Here is a 21,786-nt window from a genome sequence, read left to right on the forward strand (position 1 = left end):
ATCCTTTCCTATAGCCAACACAAACTTTGGCCATCTGGTGAGAATAGTAAATGTTACTAGAATTGGAAAGCTCTTTGTCCATGAATGTCACTCACTGACAGTGGCTGATCAGCTGAAAGCAAGGTATATTTCTGCAGACTGCTGTGATAATGCTAGTTGTGGAGAGTTTCCTGCAAGGATGAAGCCCTGGTACATGAGATGACTATAGGATTGTGGAGACCATGAGCAATGAGGATTAGGACAGCCTCCTGCAGACACACATCTTGCCTCAGGGATTGCCGTTCCTGCAGAAAGATTGGTTCGTAATCTCTGGCAAAGACATGGAGAAATGGCTTGTTCCTGGACTGAGATCAGTAAAAAACAATTGGGCCAACCTGCAAAAAAACTAAAGAAACTCCCCAAAATATCTGTATGTATTCTGTAAATGGAATGCTGCATTGAAAGAAAGATATACCATATGTTGATATGTAGATATGTGCAAAAAGTATATTCCAGTAATAGCTTCCTACTTCATGTTGCTTACCAACATAGCCTCTATTCTAAAAGAAACCAGATACCTTGACATTCTAGGAAGTTATTGAATGTATCATAATGCGAGGGTATAAGGAGGGATCTGTATCTCTGTATATACAGCACAGTTTCCAGTTTTACATACACATGCATGCAGAGGATATTGGTCACGGTGATCTTCTTTTTCATTTTGCTGATCATTTTGTATTTTCAGCCATTCCAGGTAGCTATAGCTACATGAGGCTCCAAATAGGAAACTTCACATGATGGTAGAGCTCAGTGGGAAGTTGTGTCAGCATGAAAATTAAGGTCATAGGTCACATGAAGAATTTTGGGCAATTAAAAAAAAATCTTCTCCGAAACCGCTTATGGTAGAAATGTGAAACTTGGGGCACAGACTACCCTTATGCCCTAGATTTAGATTTGTTCAACAGAAGTTGATTGGTCACATGGTTCGGTAGCCATATTGGATTTGTCAAAAATATTCAAACGTCTTCTTCTCTGAGAGTGCAGACAGTGTCATAGTTACTATAGAATTATATGCTCTTTAAAAAAAATGCCCTTGACCATGACCTCTGACCTCTCCTAAAGGTCAAATGAAAAACAAACTTATAACTGTTTAGAGAGTGCAGATATGGTCATGGTTACTATGGAACACACATAGGAAACCATATATGCTCTATCAAAAAACGTCCTTGCCCGTGACTGCTGACCTCTGCTAAAGGTCAATTGCAAAACGTGCTAATAACTCATTAGAGTGCAGATAGGGTCATGGTTACTATGGAACACATATAGGAACCCATATATGATTTTTTCAACCAATCAAAATGCTTAAATTTCACAATAACTCCTTGGAAGCTGTAAAGTTGCTTGCAACTTCTAGTTATTATTATTATTATTATTATTATTATTATTATTATTATTATTATTATTATTATTATTATTATTATTTCAATTAGGATACTGATGTGCTGGGGTGGCAAAATAAGCTCATCCCTGGAGCCAGCATTACCCTTCAGGCAGAAGGATATCTACATCATCAGATGGAAAGAAATGCAAATGGATGGAGACACATATGGATCACATTAGTTTACTGTAAAGCTACATCTTAGTTGGCGCTTATCTTGATGAAAGCTGAGTTCAGATCAACATGAAGTTTTAACATCTACTCTCATGTAATGGAAATTATTATTATTATTATTATTATTATTATTATTATTATTGCAATTAGGAAGCTGCCAGCCTTAAGAAAGTCCCAGGTTAATCTGGACCAGTCCCCTTCTCCCCTGTGTCTTTTCCAGAGACCTGTCTATGATCAATCAGTTAATGTGTGTGAGCAATGATGGCTATCACAAGGAGAACAGCTTAGTTTTTCTGAATCAATAGCCCGAGTCCCAGGCACACTGAACAATCTAATGACTGTGGCTGACACTACACACAGAGACACCACATTTGTTTGCACAGCCTCATTCCCCCTCATATTAAATGTGTTAATTTTCACACCAAGTGTCAAATCCAAATATACATTGTATACTGGCACTGTGCAAATATGGTGGTTGAGGTTTATTGACACAAAGGAACATATTGAATCCATTTAGGTGCAAACAGGATCCTTGAAATGAACAATTTGATTTGTTTATTACTTGTTTTATAACATAACAGTTTTCTGTTATCCCGTTGAGATTATTCCTTACCACAAGTTATTGGCAGAATCAAAAAATGTTGGGGTATACAGGGACGTCTTTATTTCACAGAGCAAATTAATATTACCTGTGTTGTATAATGTTTAGATGTCGAGCAACTGGAAACGGGAACCAGATAAATTTAACAAACAGAGGTGCTGTTTGTCTTGCTCAGGCTATTGTCTATTCTTCCTGGGCAGCTCATAGACATCCTGCCTCTGATCTCTGCCCCCGATCAATTTTTTATAGTTATATAAAAAGCAGGAAGGTAAATAACTACGCACTCCCAGTGGCCAACCTCTGGCCCGATTGGAGCTGCGAGCCCCTGGCACCCGTCACCAAAGCGCAATAATGACCTCCTGCAGGACCCATTGGCGGTGAGTGATAGATAGAGATGTATGGCATGTTTTAATGTTATTAAGCCCATCGCCATGAATCCCATCCTAAACCGCAGCCTCGGGCACCAATAATTCCACTGTTCAATAATTGTAACATCCACAAAATAATATCTTGGGGGTGCTTTTGTGCTAATTTAAAAAATACATTATTTTATGTTTGCTTGGTGCAATTGGATTAAGAGGTTTTGAGGTTTTGTGTTAAATGGTTATAAAGAGGTTCTGACAGCGCCAGAGAATGAAGCCGTATTTTATCTTTATTGCAGAATAGAGAGTTCTGTTTAGTGTCTTGTGTGAGGGCAGCTGGTGGCCCTCACAGCGCATGCAGAAGACAGGAAATGTAGTTTAGTGCTGGGGAGCGCACTTTTATTTTTATAATCAAATACAGTAAATAAAAATTTGAAACAAAGAAACAAAACCATGGCCACCCAAGCAATGCTTGCATGGTGATGGGCCAAAGAGCACAGAAGCTGCTGCTCTTCATCATAAGCTAATTCTGAGGAGTTGTCTCCCAGCTCCTCCTTTGTATATATGTGGTCACACTAAATTGGAAATGTATTATCCAATTTAGCTTCACCACATTCTCACTTGTTGTCAGGCAGGGACTGTTTTATTAACCCCTTCCTGCCAACTCTTACAAAATATAAATATTTACAAGTACAGGGCATCTGCCATCCTCCATGCTTGTGATGTAAGGAACTGAGAGCATTCTGTCTGTCTGTCTGTTTATGGGGTAGCTACAGCAAAGAGATGGGAATAAAAAAGGTAAACTGAGAGTTGCTGTTTTTAATGGTTAGATTCTGTCCATTTACCAGGTAAACACAGCACAGACAGACACTTAGTAAAGTCTTTTAATCAGGATTCTAATCAGTAAAGGGATTGGAACTGTCTCCTAAGAAGCTTATTCATTTGGTATGAACAGTGTGAACTGTGCTATACTGTTATTAAGCCCAATAAAGTCCCTCGGCCATTTCTCTGGAAGTCAAAAATCATTAACAAGGCAGAGCCTTGCTTGTGCATGGTGGCTTTTTTTTTACTTAAATTTATTTTTCACTTTGTTTTCTGATGGGTTCATTTGATTTGTGTTAATGTCCTTTAAAGTCTGATTCTCACTGGTTGCTCACATTGAAGATTCTGACAGCTCCGCTAACACACTCTGGATGTAATAGGAGCTCATTAATTCCACTGAAGGGAGTGTGGACTGTGTTCTCAGCGAGCTTGTCAGAGGCTCATTTTATTGGGGACTGTTCTTCATGCGCTCACTGTAATGCGCTTGGTGATGTATATGCACAGGAAAGTGTACATGTGGGAAATGCTGTGATCTACTATTTCGACTATACGCGACAAAGGGGTATCATTAGCAAACTGGCAGGGGCAAGGTTTAGAGAAAGGTGAGATTCCCGATCAAATATGTTTACCTCCTAAAGACCCCAAACCTGAATGGATTATACTAAAGCTGCGTATCAGCGCCCGAGACGCAGTCATGCCCACCCCCCCAAGGGCATAAGAAGACTGCACACACAGATACCAGAATCAATTTTCCTTTCACAGGACTGAACCTGACAGGACAGCCATAGACAGATGAGTACTTTTTAATTTTATTCTGCATATATTTATTCGCTAATTGTGCTCTGCTTACAGGTGGCTTAGCTCCGGTTGGAGTTAAAATAAAAGTTAGCTTTTTAAAAAAAAAAAAAAAAATTTTATTATTATTTGAACTGTAATATTATCATTACTTTTTCTGTGAGTTTTTTCTCTTGTGTGTGTGTCTTTTCTGTTTTTTTTTTTTTTTTTGCAGAAACACAAATACAGCTACCGAGATACACGCTTCGGCTGAGATTGCTTGCAGTCTCTGCCACAGTATCTTGCTGCTGTCTTGGTGACTGCTTGCAGCACCATGCGAAGGCTGTTAGGGCTCTAACAGCAGGCTTCCCTCAGTCTTGTATACATTTGGACTGTTTGGGTTTGCCATAAGCTCTCAACCTGTCTCTGGACTTGCCCGAGTTATGCTGGTACTCAAAAAACCCTCCCTTGATCCGGCTGACTTGAATGTCTACAGTCTGGTTTCCAGTCGCATCACAGTACTGAAACTGCTCTGCTCTGGATTGTGAATGATCTCCTGCTCAATGCTGATGCTCCCTCTGTGCTTGTCCTCCTTGACCTAACAGCTGCTTCTAACACCATAGATGATGGCATTCTTCTTGACTGCCTTCAGAAGTATGCTGTGATCTCTGGAACCTGTCTCTCCTGGATGTCCTCTTACCCATCTGGACGCATGCAGTCTGTTTTCTATGCTGGACAGCATTCAGCTGAGGTGTAATGTTATCGCTTAAGCGATTGTGAGCGAGATGCACTCTTGAGAGCTTCCGTCTTTAAGTGTCAATTGCTTCAAATGTTACAATAATGAAGATCACGGGATATCCTTACATGTGATTACACTTTAATGGATTACTTTCATATTGATACTAAGAGTGTCCGGAAACTGGAGCAATCCCTCTTCAAAGTGCACATGGTAATATTTTGGGGTGCATTTGTACTCCATTCTGCCTTCTGAGGGTGGCGAAAATGTCTTTCATATCCGCAATAAAACAGTACCAAGGCAGACTCATGCTTACAGACAAAACCAATATTACTGAGAAAAAGGGGGAAAAAGGTTAAAGATGTATATTTTATAAAATCTTTTTTTTTTTTTTTTTTTTCAAATTGCAAATTGTATTTAAGTTTCAAGCACTGCAGGCAATAGGAGACAGAGACAGAAACTAAGGGCGGGGGGGCTGGTGTGGCGACTAAAATTCTGGTGGGGATCTGGTAACATAGGAGGGCTATTTTTTATTTTTTGCATGTACAAATTAGAGGGATAGTGACCCCCTTTCTAGATGGCCGACTTCCACCTAACCCTTGGAATGAATTGTCTGACCACCCAGTCCGAGGTACTCTGTTCCCTTTAAACCATGCCCTCACAGGCTGGGAGGGAGATTTATAACCAATATTCTTTCTTTCTCTGTCAAAGACCTGCAACTACTTTTTTTCACTGAATACATTGAAACTAAGAGAAATGTAGAAATATAATTAAGTATTGGGTGACGAGTTCATTTGATTGTAAATAGAAAGGACTGAGGATAGATAACCGATTGGCAGGCACAATTCCATCTCCCTGTTCATCAGGGATCCTAGTATAAAAAAATAGAATTCTCTGATAAATAAAGAAAAATCTGTGTTATTCCATGAGTAAAATACAGGGGCTAAAAATGTGTTTTCTATGCCATGTTATAGACACACACACAGTACTATTGGGTAACAGTTAACATAGGAAGTGCATTTTAGTTTATAACTTTAATTATTCTTGAACTGTAACCTTGTATTACAGTGTAAATGCATCTGTAAATAAATAAATAAATAAAATTAAAGTGGTTACACTTTCAAATTCTAAGCAAGTTGCAAGCTTACCAGCACCATTATTCAATAAAACAAACAAACATATTATTTTTTTTTACTTCAAATATTACAAATAGTTCCCTATTGTAAAAAAAATCATGTTAGTTCAACTCCGAGTCTTCGTCATCCGGATGGCTATTGTTAAAATAGAGCTGCAGCATTTCAGCTACAATTGGTCTGACTTTGTAATAGCACCACCTCCCTAATGTGCTTGCTGAAAAGATCTCCAACTGCCGGTTGATCCACTTTGTACACATTTTGACAAAATCTGAAACAACAGTTTCACGACGTTCTTTGGCAGTTGTAAGACGTTGAAATTATCCAAACACAGTGGTCCGTTGCAGTGTTTTCGATGGCCCTGCTGTTTCTGCCTCATCTTGTTTACGTTTCCTTGCATTCAATTTATGTTTAGCGCTTCCCATGTGTTCTATAATGGTCTGCCTACGAGTGTAATCTACAGCCTTGCTGCATGAAGTACAAAACAGCACATTACCATCGATGTGAAATTCGTCAATGCCAAACTCGTTGACCGGATCTCTAGGGGTGAGTTTTAAAGTTTTGGGTATCTTTGAACAGCTCTGAATACTGAAGTAAACTGAACATGAATATCGGAAACAGTTTTATTAGATAGGTATTGTGACAAAGCACAACTCACTCGGGTTTGTTGCCCCTTTAAAAATACGACCCAGAACAATGAAATGGATTTTTAAGCGCTGGTGCGCTATTTTTAATAAACACAAAAATCAAACACACAAAACCAAATAAACACCTAGCTCTTATTGAGCACTAACTACACACACAGGAACCTAACTAACACAGGACGGCTAAGCCGTTTCCCTGCCCCAAAACTTAATTAAACCACACAGGTTTGACACAGCACTTACTTCTGTCTGACTGCTTGGAGACAGAGCACACTATCTGCCTCCTTCTATACAACAGCAATGAGCAGACTAGCTGCCTCTCTTAAATACCCTGCACCTGGTCCTAATTTACAATGATCACCAGGTGCAGGGGATAATTAAATAATAAAACAAAACAATTACATCAACCAATGTGCATTTGCACATGTTTTCTGCAGGGAGGATTTAACCCCCTCCCTGCTGTCTCACACATCCCCCCCCATGTCTTTTCAAGACACCGGCCATACCACGGCCACCTCCCTCCACCCTTAAAAGACCACCCATGGGTCGGTCCTTACGGCGCTGCCAGGAAGGGACCGCAAACCGGCGACACGGGACCCCACCGGGCTAACAGGGCCGACCGAAGCGTAGGCCGGGGCACTGGAGGATGCCGCAGTGGACACAGGTCTTCCCCTGGGAACTGGCGCAGTGATGTCCGATCACCCAGGGGGAGCGAAGCAGCTAACAGGGGGAGCAACAGCGACGTCTGGCAGCAGCCCAGCGACGTCTGGGTGCTCGGGGAGAGCGGAGCAGGTAACCAGGGGCAGAGCTGTGGCCAGTGCTGCAGACTCCTGGGCTCCAGGTCCAGCACAGGGAGGTCCAGGAAGACCGGCAGGGTGTCCAGGAGCAAGGGGTGAGGGACTGGACGCAGCGGCGCCGAACTGGACTGTAGGGGTGGTGGTCGGGGCTGTGGTGGAGGTATGCTTTTCACCTCCTCCCCTCTGGGCTCCTCCCCTCTGGGCTCCGGAAGCGCAGGCTCCTCCCCTCTGGGCTCCGGAAGCGCAGGCTCCTCCCCTCTGGGCTCCGGAAGCGCAGGCTCCTCCCCTCTGGGCTCCGGAAGCGCAGGCTCCTCCCCTCTGGGCTCTGGAGCTGGAGTCAGCAGGGTACCTCTTGCTTGCTCCCACTTTTGGAGTAGCAGGTCTAGCTCTGTCGGCTCCGGATCCGGTAGCCCCCACTCCTGTCTCCACTTCTTTGTCTGCTCTTTCTGAGCAGCGGTGTTACGATTGATCATTGCGATCAATTCTTTAAAATCCATTTTCTGGGTCGTAGGGGTGCCCACACACTCTGCCCGCATTCTCCACCATATGTGACAAAGCACAACTCACTCGGGTTCGTTGCCCCTTTAAAAATACGACCCAGAACAATGAAATGGATTTTTAAGCGCTGGTGCGCTATTTTTAATAAACACAAAAATCAAACACACAAAAACAAATAAACACCTAGCTCTTATCGAGCACTAACTACACACACAGGAACCTAACTAACACAGGACGGCTAAGCCGTTTCCCTGCCCCAAAACTTAATTAAACCACACAGGTTTGACACAGCACTTACTTCTGTCTGACTGCTTGGAGACAGAGCACACTATCTGCCTCCTTCTATACAACAGCAATGAGCAGACTAGCTGCCTCTCTTAAATACCCTGCACCTGGTCCTAATTTACAATGATCACCAGGTGCAGGGGATAATTAAATAATAAAACAAAACAATTACATCAACCAATGTGCATTTGCACATGTTTTCTGCAGGGAGGATTTAACCCCCTCCCTGCTGTCTCACAGTATGTTTACATAGATCTGTGTTATTGTTTATTTAGTATACAAGAATTGATTTGATTATTATCAAAGAAACAAAGAAAGCCTTGCATGTTTTTTTTAGTAAAACTAAAAAATCTCAGAAAACATAGAAAATTCGCGTTTTTCTGTGTTATCGTAGAAAATCCACGTTTTTCCGTGTTATTCCGCAGCAAATAGATTCCTAGGATCCCTGCTGATCTTAAAGGAACAGTGGCTGATTGCATCTAATTGATTTAGGTGCAATTATTATAGGGACATTTCTAATTATTATTCCAATCTACATTCAGAAATCTATGTTCTCACTCGGTTAGCCTTTTCTTGCTACCCACCATCTAAGCATCTCCGAATCAGTATCAGCAACAAAGTGTCTGTATGGCAGCTGAAAGTACAGCGGTTCCCATAGGGAAGGGCCCAGGTACTCTGGTAAGCGTGGTTACTGCTACTAAAGGGCAGTAATCTGTTTCTATGTAAATGCGTGAAAAAAAAACAACCTTGAAGATCCACCAGGTGGCACATTTCCCTTTAGAACCTTTCAAATGATAGTTAGAGATGATTGGCTTTGCTCACTGATCCAAAATCTCCCTGAGCTGTTGTGTGTAGTTGCTGTAGTGTGGGTACATAATTGGACATTCTTAAAAGTGATAATGAAATAACAGTTAATTCAAAAACTGTTCAGAATAGTTTCCTAGCTTTTAACTCAATCACCCCCTTTCTTGTCAGCCTGTCTGTCTTACTTGTTGTGCAGATATAGAGCCCACAAAGAGATTAGCAGAAGGAGACTGGACTAATGTGTAAAATGCTCCAAATCTTGCATATGACAGCTTAATCTGTCATTACACCATCCCAATCCTCTGCCATCTCCTGACATGAAGAAAAAGCCTCCTTCAGTGCCAAGACTGCTGGGCCCACACACAGCCCCAAAGGAGGGGGTGAAGGGCAGACATAGATCCTCCAAGGACTATGGATACGTGACCCTGGGAACAGGCCAGGGTCCTGCAGTTCCACAGGGATATTCCCTGGGAATTGCAGCGGGACCTAATGCATGAAACGGAAAGCCCTTTGTCCGATCTGTGAGAGCTACTCTAATCCCTCTATGAGCTGCTGTGTGATGAAGTGGACATGGCCAGGCAAGAGCAGGCAGGGGGAGGCAAGGACCTTTAACTTGTTCTTGATTTATTTTTATTTTTTCTTGTCGATGCTTCAGACAGTAACACAGGGCTTTCTCTGTGAACTGCAAAGAATATACATCAGTTGGGACACAGCCGGACAGCCTCTCACAGCCTGCTGTAGTTTACTGATAAGCAGATTAACTTGTGTGCCAAAAGGAAGTCCATTGTGAGCCTGGAATCTGAAAACCAGCTATGAAAAATAGCAGTAAAGCATATTTATCGAAGGCAGAAAACTCGATGGAATCTTCTAGAAAGGGTGGTACCAGTGTTTATAACAAGATGCAGAAAGGTAAAGGTCTTATACTGAATACCATTCACGCCGCCTCTGAAAACATTCTGTCTGTGCCATCGCAAACCATTTATTTCAACTTCAATTGAATTATTTGTCACATCAGGGTATAGCTATATGCAGTTTAGTTATTCTTGAAATACAAAAAAAGAAACAAGCAACATTCTTTGACAGCTGTTTCAACTAGAAGTCTTTATTGCCATACTATGCTTATAGTGTGAACTGTTTACAACACTTTTACTGCAGTTCTATTGTCATATAAAGTTTGAGATGTATGATTTAGGTTTAGTTGTTAATTTGGGCACAGTGGATGAAGGATTAAAGAGAAACTTTAGGTAACACTGAACAGTGCTGGTAGATATTGTATAAACAGATTAATTTCCAGACTGTGCACCTGTCCTGTCAAGTGCATACCTCTCTGGTTCATAAGGCAGCAAGGGTTCCGGGCCTTCCATTGCAGCAGTGGTAGAGTGCTCCACAGCTCCCCCGGTGTCCACTGTGTCTTTCAAACGCATGAAACACTTTGATCTCTAACAGAGCCTGTCTTTGGTACAGTCTGTTCGGTTCCTCCCTTCCCCAAATAGAACATTTCTTCGATCGTGCTGCTAAAACTCACTTTGATGTGTGCTTAGCTGTTTGAGCTCCCATCTCTGGCTCTGGTGCAGGGGGTGGCTTCAAAGTGGCTGCTCTCTTTCTCTTCCCTTTCACTGACACTAGGCCTGTGTGCACACGACTGATCCAACAGTGCTTTATTCCTTCACAACTATCCCTGTGATCTGGCTGCTGTCAAGATACTGTACTCTTCCTGATAGAAATATTCTTCATAGCCTCTCAAACCCTCATCTTTCTTTCTACATAATCTCCTGTCACATTTGCTAAATCCATATATTTCAAAATTGAGTTTTACTTTAGAATGCATAAGGAAGTGAAATCCAACATTTCTATTAACCCAGTGCCCCTCAGACCCACGGAAACTACCACATCATGAAGGACTAATTTAGGATGTGCAGTCCTGAGATGTAGGAGAACTAGATCGCTGCCTCCACTAACCTGACCTGGGCTGGATAGAAATTGAGGCCTCCTGAGATTTGCTGTGCCACAGAATCTTTCAGAATGTATGAAATAATTTTAGGAAAGGGTTGTGTTTAGACCAACATACACCAATCTGCCCTCTATCCTATGTCTCAGTTTCCTACTGTGTAATCCGGCCCTGGTCTCTGTCTTCACATAGAGATAGTGGTCAGGATTAACTTTGTTCTTGGCTAAATTTGTTCCCTCAACCTATCTTCTTAACTCATACATTTTAGCCCTGTCTATTTGATCTTCATTGGACTGTCTCCAAAGATGCTTTTTGTAATACACCGACCAATATCGAACGTGGTGTTCTAAATTCATTTTCACCAGACACCTCATCATAAAGGTGCCATGAAAACGTCTCATGCTACTCTGCTAACAAAATGGAAGTCCCGCTTTCACACCTGTCTGCTATACTGCAGTGCTCTGACCCCTATGGCTTACAGCAGCCCCTATCTGTGTAATTGGGACCCTTTTATTCCTGGCGCTCTTCTGCACCACACCTACCTGTTGATTAGGAGCTCGCAGCTGATAAACACACACATGCTGCTCGTTCCTGCAACTAAACACAGCAGGCAGGCTGCTACACAGAGCATCAGGTTCACCATTAAAAACCAATCCCATAATTATTTATTTCTACAATCACAAGACTTGTATTTACAATAAACAATCACAAAAGCCCCCTCCTTATGTGCATGTCCCCAGCCTTGCTAAAGTACTCTATAGACCTAAGTATACTGTTAGCCTTCAATCTTATCACTGACTGGATACATACCATACTTATTCAATTTGCATTTTTTGTGTTCTTCTTTATACTGTAACATGTCAATGGGATTGTGAAAGCCATGATTGACCATAGTCTACTCATTGACATACATTTCTAATCTACTAGTAGTGCTGCCTTTCTTCAAATCATCTCCTCTCTCTCTCTCTCTCTCTCTCTCTCTCTCTCTCTCTCTCTCTCTCTCTCTTCCATTTCACTTCACATTAATGAATGAATTAATGATGAAGTCAGATACCTGGATGCATCCAAACACACCCATAGACAGGTATTAGGCCCATATCACTGGTGTTTTCACATACGTAATAGGGTTGATGTGCCATGGTAATGAGCCACACAGCTATCCTGGTGAACGCATTTCTCATTTTGATGAAAGTAAAATGGGGTGAACCTCTCCTGAGAAACCCCTGACCATCTGAAACTGAGCAAGTGAGAGAGTGATAGATGGAGAGAGAGAGAGAGAGAGAGAGAGAGAGAGAGAGAGAGAGAGAGAGCAGGTGGGTGCCAGGCAAGCCTAGAATGTAATTTATTAATTGGCAGAATAAGATAAGTACATGCTAATTAGAATAATTCTAAATTAGCACATGTTATCTCTCTATATTAATACCTTGCTGTACAATGGAACAAACACATTACCATATGCAATTAGGATACTAATCCTCCTCTTTCAGTGATGTGTTAGCACACAGGAACACAGGCCCCCCGGAGTGGGACTGGGGCCCCTTCTCTAGGGGGAGAAAGCCGTGAAGCAACGCCCACTCTGTCTGAGAAATAAAAGCTAAATGTACGATTAGATTGAATCCCCAACTGGGAGCATCGTACATGGATCTCCGCACCTTCTGGCTTGCTCAGGCTTTGTTGGTAGAAAGCGATTTGAATCCCCATGCACTCCATTTCAGTTTGAATGCTCAGCATGCCGATGCCAGCCTCCAAGGCACGCCAATGTCAATTTCAGTTGGCAAAGTGAAATAAAATGTTTGCAAAACAATTGTGTAACTGCAATTATAAAGTGTTATCCGCAGCTGAAGGGTTATCATCTACAATCTGTTTTCCTTTTGTAATTTGCATGCCTTTGTATTAGTGTATAAATGCACCACATCCACATGGAATATTAACATCCAAAAATAATATTTCTTTATAATTGTTTTTTTGCATATTTCAACAAATATTCCACTATCACAATTATATCCTTACTCTGTTGCCTGTTGCATAAAATATATAATGTTCATGATTATTATGACATGATAAGTAGGTTCTGTAAGAAGGTGTTCATTGTTAAGGACCAAACCTACCCAGGACGGAATGGTTGTATACAGTTAACAAGATTCTGTAAAATGTAAAAATGCCTTGCTGTGTCTAGATCCACATCTGACATACCGGTACATTTAAATTTAATATATGCTTGTCTAATAACAGTGTTGCATAACATTCCAATAGCTTATCACTTCATTTGTTTGATGGCGTCTGTAGGTTATAAACCCTCTAACATTATTATATAATTCAAGCTTTCATTATAAAAGGCTATTCAAGGCTACCTCTGACTTTATAAGATCATAGAAAATATGTTATGTAATTCAGAAATCTGACCAATCAAGAAATCTAATTGTATCACTGATGTATAGATGATTCCACCTCTAACCTGCCTTTAAAAGATCTTCAAACACTGACAGCTTTTAATGCAACTGAAGTTAGTAGAAGAAAAAAAGGTTGATTGATGTTGTTAAGGTATCCGACATCCGACTAGTTTTACAATCCCTCCATATTAATAGCCAGCCGTTCATATTCAATGTCACTTTTTAAAAAACTGGAGATCAGTCTTATGTAATGGGCAGTGTTGTGTGATGCACTGCCGTAACAGAGTCTAACCCCTGTCAGTGAGATGAGGTTAAAAGCACTATATCTAAAGCAGCAGTGACCCTGGCTGTTTTTGAATCAAACTTAAAGACACTTTGATCGTGGTCACTGGGTCAATCCTTGCTGTTATTAAGTCTATTAATACTGCTCTCATTATTATTATTATTATTATTATTATTATTATTATTATTATTATTATTATTATTGTTACTACTAATCTTGTTGTGTTTCTGTGTTGCAGTCACTCCCTCCTGACCACAGTGATGTTGTGGGGAAGATATTGTCGTTCCTCTCCCTCACTTCCTCCTTCTCTCCATCCCTGACTCGTCCTTTCAACACTCCCTGGGCTCCACTGTACTCTATACAGCAGCATTCTGCTTCTGGCTGTCGTCATCTGGAAGAGGGGGAGAGGGGGGGCAACAACCCTCCCTTCAGCCTGCATTCCCTCCTTGACTTCACCACAGCTCAGTGTAGCATTGCAATCTTTGTGAGGGACTGGAATTCACCACACCGAAATGCACAGGGTCTCTGCAGTGCGTTTATTTACTAGGCAGAGTTAGACTGCAGTTTAACAAATGCCTTGGGCCTGTGATTTACAGCTATAGTAACAACATAAATGCATTATGAAAGAAACAGGTCCAGAGTAAAGGAGATTATTTATTTATCCACAGTCAAGCCATGTTGTTTTTGCTTTTTTCACATGATAAATGCAAATCATCCTTCTGCTACAATTGTAATTGCATGCAGTTGAAAGGCTAAAACAGAGACCATGCCAAAGTTACTGCCAACTCTTATCGCTAAAAAATGTAATATTGTGTTTTATAGAACCATTGAAAATAATTGTGTCTGTTCTGTGTCATGTACAACCCCAATGAGTTTAGTCACGACAAACCTATTACATGAATGGTCTGTCTGACTGGGACCTCACTCTGATGTTCTTGCCAGTATCATAAAAAGTTTGGATTGGGCAATTACTTGAGATACATGGTTTTAACTATACCTTTGCAGGAGTTCTAGGTGACATGGGAAAACAAGGTCATTATGAATAAAACCCTATTGAAGCAATTGAGATATAAATATGTTAAACTAAGGGCCGGACCAAATCAAACCCTGATCACTCTTTTATGCGATAATATCGCTAGTTTCCATATCGCATTTTCTTTATCCCAAAACTAAAACTACCCATTTCCAATTAGCGAAAGGGGCAGAGAGAAGTTTCGCAGGAGTAGGAGGGACCGCTGAAAACAACATGAAAACAGCTGTTGACCAATCCCCAGCCGGTAATTGTGACCTTTTAAAGGGGCGGAAACAAGGCGGTAACATGCGAAAAGGCAGGCAAAGACAGCTGTGTTGTCTGAGTATCAGTGAATGAATACTATTACATACAACTACGACTACTAGTAATAATAATAAAAATATGTTTATTATTATTGGACTGGATATTTTATGCCGACTTCCAACATTAAAGCTTGGAAAACTAATTCCGTACAACAACTGATAAAATAAAGGTGATTTTATGTATCAGTTATGTCAGTCATTATTTATTTAGAATTGATGTATTGTCTAGTGTAGTATTCTTTTCTAATTCATAGTACAGTAGTTAAACCAAAAACTATAATATGATAAAATAATATAGTACTAAAAAATGATTATAACAATTTCTTTGTGAAATAAGAAGTTTACTTGCTAATATTTATTTTTCACAGTTGCAGTACTTCAGGTTTTATTATTATTATTATTATTATTATTATTATTATTATTATTATTATTATTATTATTATTATGTTAATATATTTGCTATTTATACAATTATTTATGGATTTTAAAATGTTTAACAAGGTGCCCTGCAATTCAAAATATTTTACAGTTACCTTTCATTCCATTTTATTTGGTGTCAGTTGAGCTGCTGTGTTTGTTTTACTTCACCGGGTGCACTTCTTGTATATTTTAATGTGCTAGTTTTGCATCGTATGCAGAAGTGATGTTATTACTGTCATCATTATTATGAAATAAATATTTACATCAAAATTAACGTTGACAGATGAATTTTATTGCTTCAAACATGTTTCCTTCTGCTAGTTGGAAAGTCAACAGACTTAAATACTGAACTTTCATTGAAAATGTGGATCTAATACAAGATTCCCAACATATAATAATACTGACATCAGCATAAGACCTGTACTTATCTCTTGACTCGATATCTTGCTCCATGGGCTGAGAGGCAAAGTCATTACAGTGGTGCCTATGGGAAAGAATTCTGACCCCAGTAATTCTAGTCATTGTAAACTACAGCATGTACGTTGACTTGCAAGACATACGAGTCTCTCTAAATTATCTCTGGATCCTGGGGGATGGCAAGTGGTCATGGTGATGAGTCTAATTTTGAAACTCCCAGAGCCTGGGTTAGTGGATGCACACTTGTGTTTACACTCGAGGACAAGCTTTGATTAAGAAGGAGGAGAATTTAATAAATCTTCTCCAGTGGCTGATGATTTAATAATATTGACATCAGCTTAGGACACTACTTACCTCTTGATTTGAGGATTTGCTCTTTAGAATGGTAACATACGTCTTTTAACAGTAAGGTTACTGGGTTGCGTCCAGCACTTGTCTCTCCATTCAATTCAATGGTCTGACATGCCAGGCCATTAAGATGCAATGCATCATAGTGCTGTCTTGGCAATTCCGAGCAGGTGGTCTGAGACCATCATCCAATTCCCCTTCTTTTCAATATTGGCAGGTCTGACTGGATTATCGTTTCTCCACTGTTTATACATTTTATGTACATCTTAAGTGACAGGGGCTGTTCATAGGCGGCGCGTCTTTCGTTTGGGGAGGCTATTCCACCCTCCCCCCCCCCCTGCATTTCTAAAACCGAACGATGTATAGTAAGATACATACACATTATACCGTATTACTTCAATTTGGTGCCGCTGCATTTATTTTAAATTGATCAAAACTGACTGCGGCCCTTAAACGAGGGCGGCGATTATACGAGGGCGGCCTATATTAATAATACTATGCTTTACAAACGCTGCAATATTTTATTAAATGATTTAAGGCATTTTAGAAACAGCGCCATGAGAGGCTCCGATCTGCAGCACTATACTCTTGTGTGTTTTTGGGGCTTGAATTCAGTATATTTACTGACCATTAACGAGAGCCTATTAGGTGGTAATTGGGAGGTCAGGGGAGTACTGTACCAGCGAATCAGGAGTGTATATTAGTTGCTATGGGGCGGGACAAGAAGAGGAGAGAGAACGGTATTTGAGTGTGATGCAGTTATTTTTCTTAAGGAAAAATATTACCTCTGAATATCGGTTTGATTTTTGTTAAAACTAAAATATATCCTACTCGGTTATTTATTTATTTTTTTCTCACTGTAATTTACCTGCTTGTTTGTGATTTCTCTGTAAGAGAAACCGAAACAAAATCTTCTCATAGATAGTAAGCAAGTTTTTTTATATATATAATTGTACAGGACTGAGTAAAATTCCAATTGAATAAAAAAACAAAACAACTAAACCCCCTACAAGAACATATCTTCAGCCAGCTTTCGGATAGTTTTTAGAGTGACCGGCGAAGTTCCTCTGAGTTTAAGTTTTTACCATCCAAGCTGACGACGAGGTAAACAGACAGCCCTTGTTTTATCCCCTGCTGTGTTGGCACTGAACTCTGCTGGGAAAAAAGGGACGTGAAGGACTGCTGTGCTGTAAGTAGTTCATCTTGGGTTGTCTGTCAGGACTGTACTATAAAATAATCTCTCTTCAGGGGTGTCATGTACATAGGCAGAGTTGCACGTTTCTTTATTTTTTGAGCAGGGGTAGAAAAAAATTCCTTTACATTTCTTTATTGAGAGTGCCGTTTATTCGAGGGCAGCGTCTATTAAAAAGCTGATATCTGAGGGCGGAGTTAATTTGAAGTAATACGGGATATATATATATATATATATATATATATATATATATATATAGTGCATTGCATAAGTATTCACCCCCCTTGGACTTTTCTGCATTTTGTAGTGTTACAACCTGGAATTAAAATGGATTTAATTGGGATTTTTACCATTTGATTTACACAACATACTTAACACTTTGAAGGTGCAAAATATTTTTTATTGTGACACAAAAGTTAATTAAACAAAAGAAAAGACATTTGTTGGTTGCATAAGTATTCACCCCCCTGAGTCAATACTTGGTAGAAGCACCTTTGGCAGCAATTACAGCTGTGAGTCGTTTTGGGTAAGTCTCTACCAGCTTTGCACATCTAGATCCTGAAATTTTTGCCCATTCTTCTTGGCAAAATTGCTTAAGCTCTGGCAAGTTGGATGGGGACCGTTGGTGAACAGCAATGTTCAAGTCTTGCCACAGATTCTCAATTGGATTGAGGTCTGGGCTTTGACTGGGCCATTCTAAGACATTCAGGTTCTTGTTTTTAAACCACTCCAGTGTAGCTTTGGCTGTGTGTTTAGGGTCATTGTCCTGCTGGAAGGTGAACCTCCGCCCCAGTCCCAGGTCTCTTGCAGACTGAAGCAGGTTTTCCTCTAGAATTTCCCTGTATTTGGCTCCATCCATCTTGCCCTCAATCCTGACGAGTTTCCCAGTCCCTGCCGATGAAAAGCATCCCCATAACATGATGCTGCCACCAACATGCTTCACCGTGGGGATGGTGTTCTCAGGGTGATGAGCAGTGTTGGCTATGCACCATACATAGCGTGGCCAAAAAGTTCAGTTTTGGTCTCATCGGACAAGAGAACCTTTTTCCACATGTTTGCTGTGTCTCCCACATGCCTTTTGGCAAAATCCAAACGGGATTTGATACAGGTTTTTTTCAGCAATGGCTTTCTTCTCACCACTCTTCCATAAAGCCCAGCTTTGTGGAGCGTCCGGGTTATAGTTGTCCCATGGACGGTTTCTCCCATCTCAGCTGTGGATCTCTCCAGCTCCTTCAGAGTTACCATTGGCCTCTTGGTTGCTTCTCTGACTAATGCCCTCCTTACCTGGTCACTGAGTTTTGGTGGGCGGCCTTCTCTAGGCAGAGTCGCGGTTGTGCCATATTCTTCCCATTTTTTAATAATGGATTTAACGGTGCTCTGGGGGATGTTCAAAATTTGGGATATTTTTTTATAACCCAACCCTGATTGGTGCTTCTCCAGAACTTTATCCTGGACTTGTTTTGATGCTGTTTGTTTAGATATGCTCTCTATCAAACTCTGGGGCCTTCCGGAAACAGGTGTATTTAATCTGAGATCATGTGACACTTTAATTGCACACAGGTGGACTCCATTCAACTAATTATGTGACTTCTGAAGGCAATTGGTTGCACCAGAGCTTATTTAGGGGTGTCACAGCAAAGGGGGTGAATACTTATGCAATCAAGACTTTTCAGTTTTATATTTGTAAATAATTTTGAAAAATATGTAGATTTTTTCCCCCACTTCGACATTTTGGACTATTTTGTGTAGATCAGTGACAAAAAATCCTAATTAAATCCATTTTAATTCCAGGTTGTAACATTACAAAATGTGGAAAAGTCCAAGGGGGATGAATACTTATGCAAGGCACTGTATATGTATAGGAGGCTGTGTGGTCGAGTGGTTAAAGAAACGGGCTTGTAACCAGTAGGTCCCCGGTTCAAATCCCACCTCAGCCACTGGCTCATTGTGTGACCCTGAGCAAGTCACTTAACCTCCTTGTGCTCCGTCTTTCGGGTGAGATGTAATTGTAAGCGACTCTGCAGCTGATGCATAGTTCACACACCCTAGTCTCTGTAAGTCGCCTTGGATAAAGGCGTCTGCTATATAAACAAATAATAATAATAATAATAATATATATATATATAAATTAAGACTTGCATTATTTTTTTTAAGACTTGCAAATTTTTTTATTACTATGTTACTAGTGAGTCTAAATACTAAGTTTCATTCATTGTGTTGAGTTTGAAAATAGTCGGACTGACGGACACAAATAAAAGTTGTAAACCGGATTCATTCTCCTGCGTCTTTTTGAGAACTTGTACTGTATAATAATTTATAGCACAAAACAGACATCAAAACTACTTAGTGATGCTACATATATATTTGACTTTTTTTCCCAACATAAGGCGGTCAAAGTTTAATATAGAACTATCTTGTACTTTAAAACATGTTATGCCTATTTAAGCAAATTAGAAAAACAGTAAGGATAACAAGCTGCACTGTTTTAAAAAAACTTTAAATCTGTTAACCTGTTCTGTAGTCCTACAGTACCTACACCAATTTCGAACACCATTTCCATCACTTCACACCAAAATCAATTATTAATACGACTATTAAGCTTCTAAACACGCACTTACTATTGTACTTATAATCACGTGGCATTCAACGTATTTCATATGGTATATTTGCCAAAAAAAACCTGCACTTTTACCATAAACGTTCGAATATCTATATGGGGCTCAGATCGGCGGGAAGAATGGACAGTAAACCAGCCAAGGATTGTCTCCTCCACTGACATTGAAATGCAACGAAATCCTGTATTTTGGACCTTGGTGAAATTGCAACAGGACCATCACAGCCTTATTTACCTGTGTATCAAAAACTGTCTTTGGTAAGCAAAACCATTCATTTTCATCAGAATATTAAAATACATTTTCATATTTAGAGTACAATAAGCAGGCAGATGCGGTTTTCTGCTTTCCTTGCAGACACTTTTTCAGAAGTTCAAAAGACCCTGCTTTCACTGAAAATGGAGTGAAGGACTGGAAAAATCTAAAGAAAAAAACTTCAGAAACATTCATAATCTGGCACCGCAAACAGTGTTCTGAAAGGTGACATTTGTTCAAACATTCGAAGGAAGTATGTTCTGACTGTAGTGTCACAGTTATCAAATTCTCACAAAACGATGGTGCGTGAAAACAGACAGTATGCTACAAAAATATTTTGCCACAAGTTCTGTAAAATCAGGTTCAGATCTTGCAGTTTGTATAGATAACAGCAATTTGAATAAATGTAGACATTGTGAAGAGGATGTTCCAGGCAAGGGAATGAGCAAAAAGGATTCAGAGTTTTCATTGTCTGCCTCCTGCAGCGGTATGGGGGGCTCAGATCGGCGGGAAGAATTGACGTTAAACCAGCCAAGCATTGTCTCCTCCAATGACATTGAAATGCAACTAAATCCTGTATCTATACTACAGTGTTGATTTTGATATCCTTGCTGCCCTAGCGGTCTGGTGGTTGCACAGTAGGAAAACGAGAAATATGTTTGTTAGACCTGCTTTGCGTGCTTGCGGGAAAAAACATGTTTTGTGTTGGGCAGAACAATTTCTTGTGAGGGTTTGGGCAAGCCTCTTATACACGCTGCATATGGGGCTGTTTGAGCAAAAAAGCCTTGTATATAAGTTAATATGTCATGTGAAGGGTGTCTCTTATGATATAAAAGATGACATCTCGCGCAGTTTGGGTGCTGGCTGTACATACTGCGCAAAATGATGACAATAAGAGACACCCATCACATGATGTATTAACTTATTATAAATCACACACATAAGGATTAGACACACAAATATCGTTACAGTGAAAATAACTTTTATTTGAGTTAAATATAACATTCAACCCCCCTTCTCCCCGTCTAAAAATGGTTTGGTCCAGGATCGACCGTAACTGACCTACAGTAGGCTGTGAGGAGGCTGTGTGGTCCAGTGGTTAAAGAAAAGGGTTTGTAACCAGGAGGTCCCTGGTTCAAATCCCACCTCAGCCACTGACTCATTGTGTGACCCTGAGCAAGTCACTTAACCTCCTTGTGCTCTGTCTTTCGGGTGAGACGTAGTTGTAAGTGACTCTGCAGCTGATACATAGTTCACACACCCTAGTCTCTGTAAGTCGCCTTGGATAACGGCGTCTGCTAAATAAACAAATAATAATAATAATAATAATAATAATAATAATAATAATAATAACAGTAGCAGATCTGTGCTGTGTTTTCAGACTAGTTAAATGTGACAAAAATATTTATTAAAAACAAATGTACATCCTGTAAAACTTACACCACTAGCATGTAAGTGTCCTGAAGCGGTGTTAGTAACTAAAGAGTTGAAACAGTTGCTCTGATTTGGTGTAGGAAAGGTATTGCTTTGGATTTGATT

At 40.2% G+C, this 21,786-nt stretch overlaps 1 protein-coding gene across 2 annotated transcripts in view; it reads left to right on the forward strand.

Annotated features, from left to right (window-relative positions):
- The window catches only part of tsnare1 (T-SNARE Domain Containing 1), a 265,495-nt gene extending 249,738 nt beyond the window's left edge, over window positions 1-15,757 (forward strand). The window contains exon 12 of one of the 2 annotated variants that reach the window (XM_033999014.3): window positions 13,907-15,757. The gene's annotated coding sequence lies outside the window, so the exon portion shown is untranslated. Of the gene's footprint in view, window positions 1-4,138; window positions 4,203-13,906 lie in introns of those variants that run through there. The other variant, XM_034917187.2, reaches the window with a different exon arrangement.
- The last annotated feature ends 6,029 nt before the right edge of the window (window positions 15,758-21,786 follow it).

Source organism: Acipenser ruthenus, chromosome 4 (assembly GCF_902713425.1).
Source record: "Acipenser ruthenus chromosome 4, fAciRut3.2 maternal haplotype, whole genome shotgun sequence".
NCBI classification, from domain to species: domain Eukaryota; kingdom Metazoa; phylum Chordata; class Actinopteri; order Acipenseriformes; family Acipenseridae; genus Acipenser; species Acipenser ruthenus.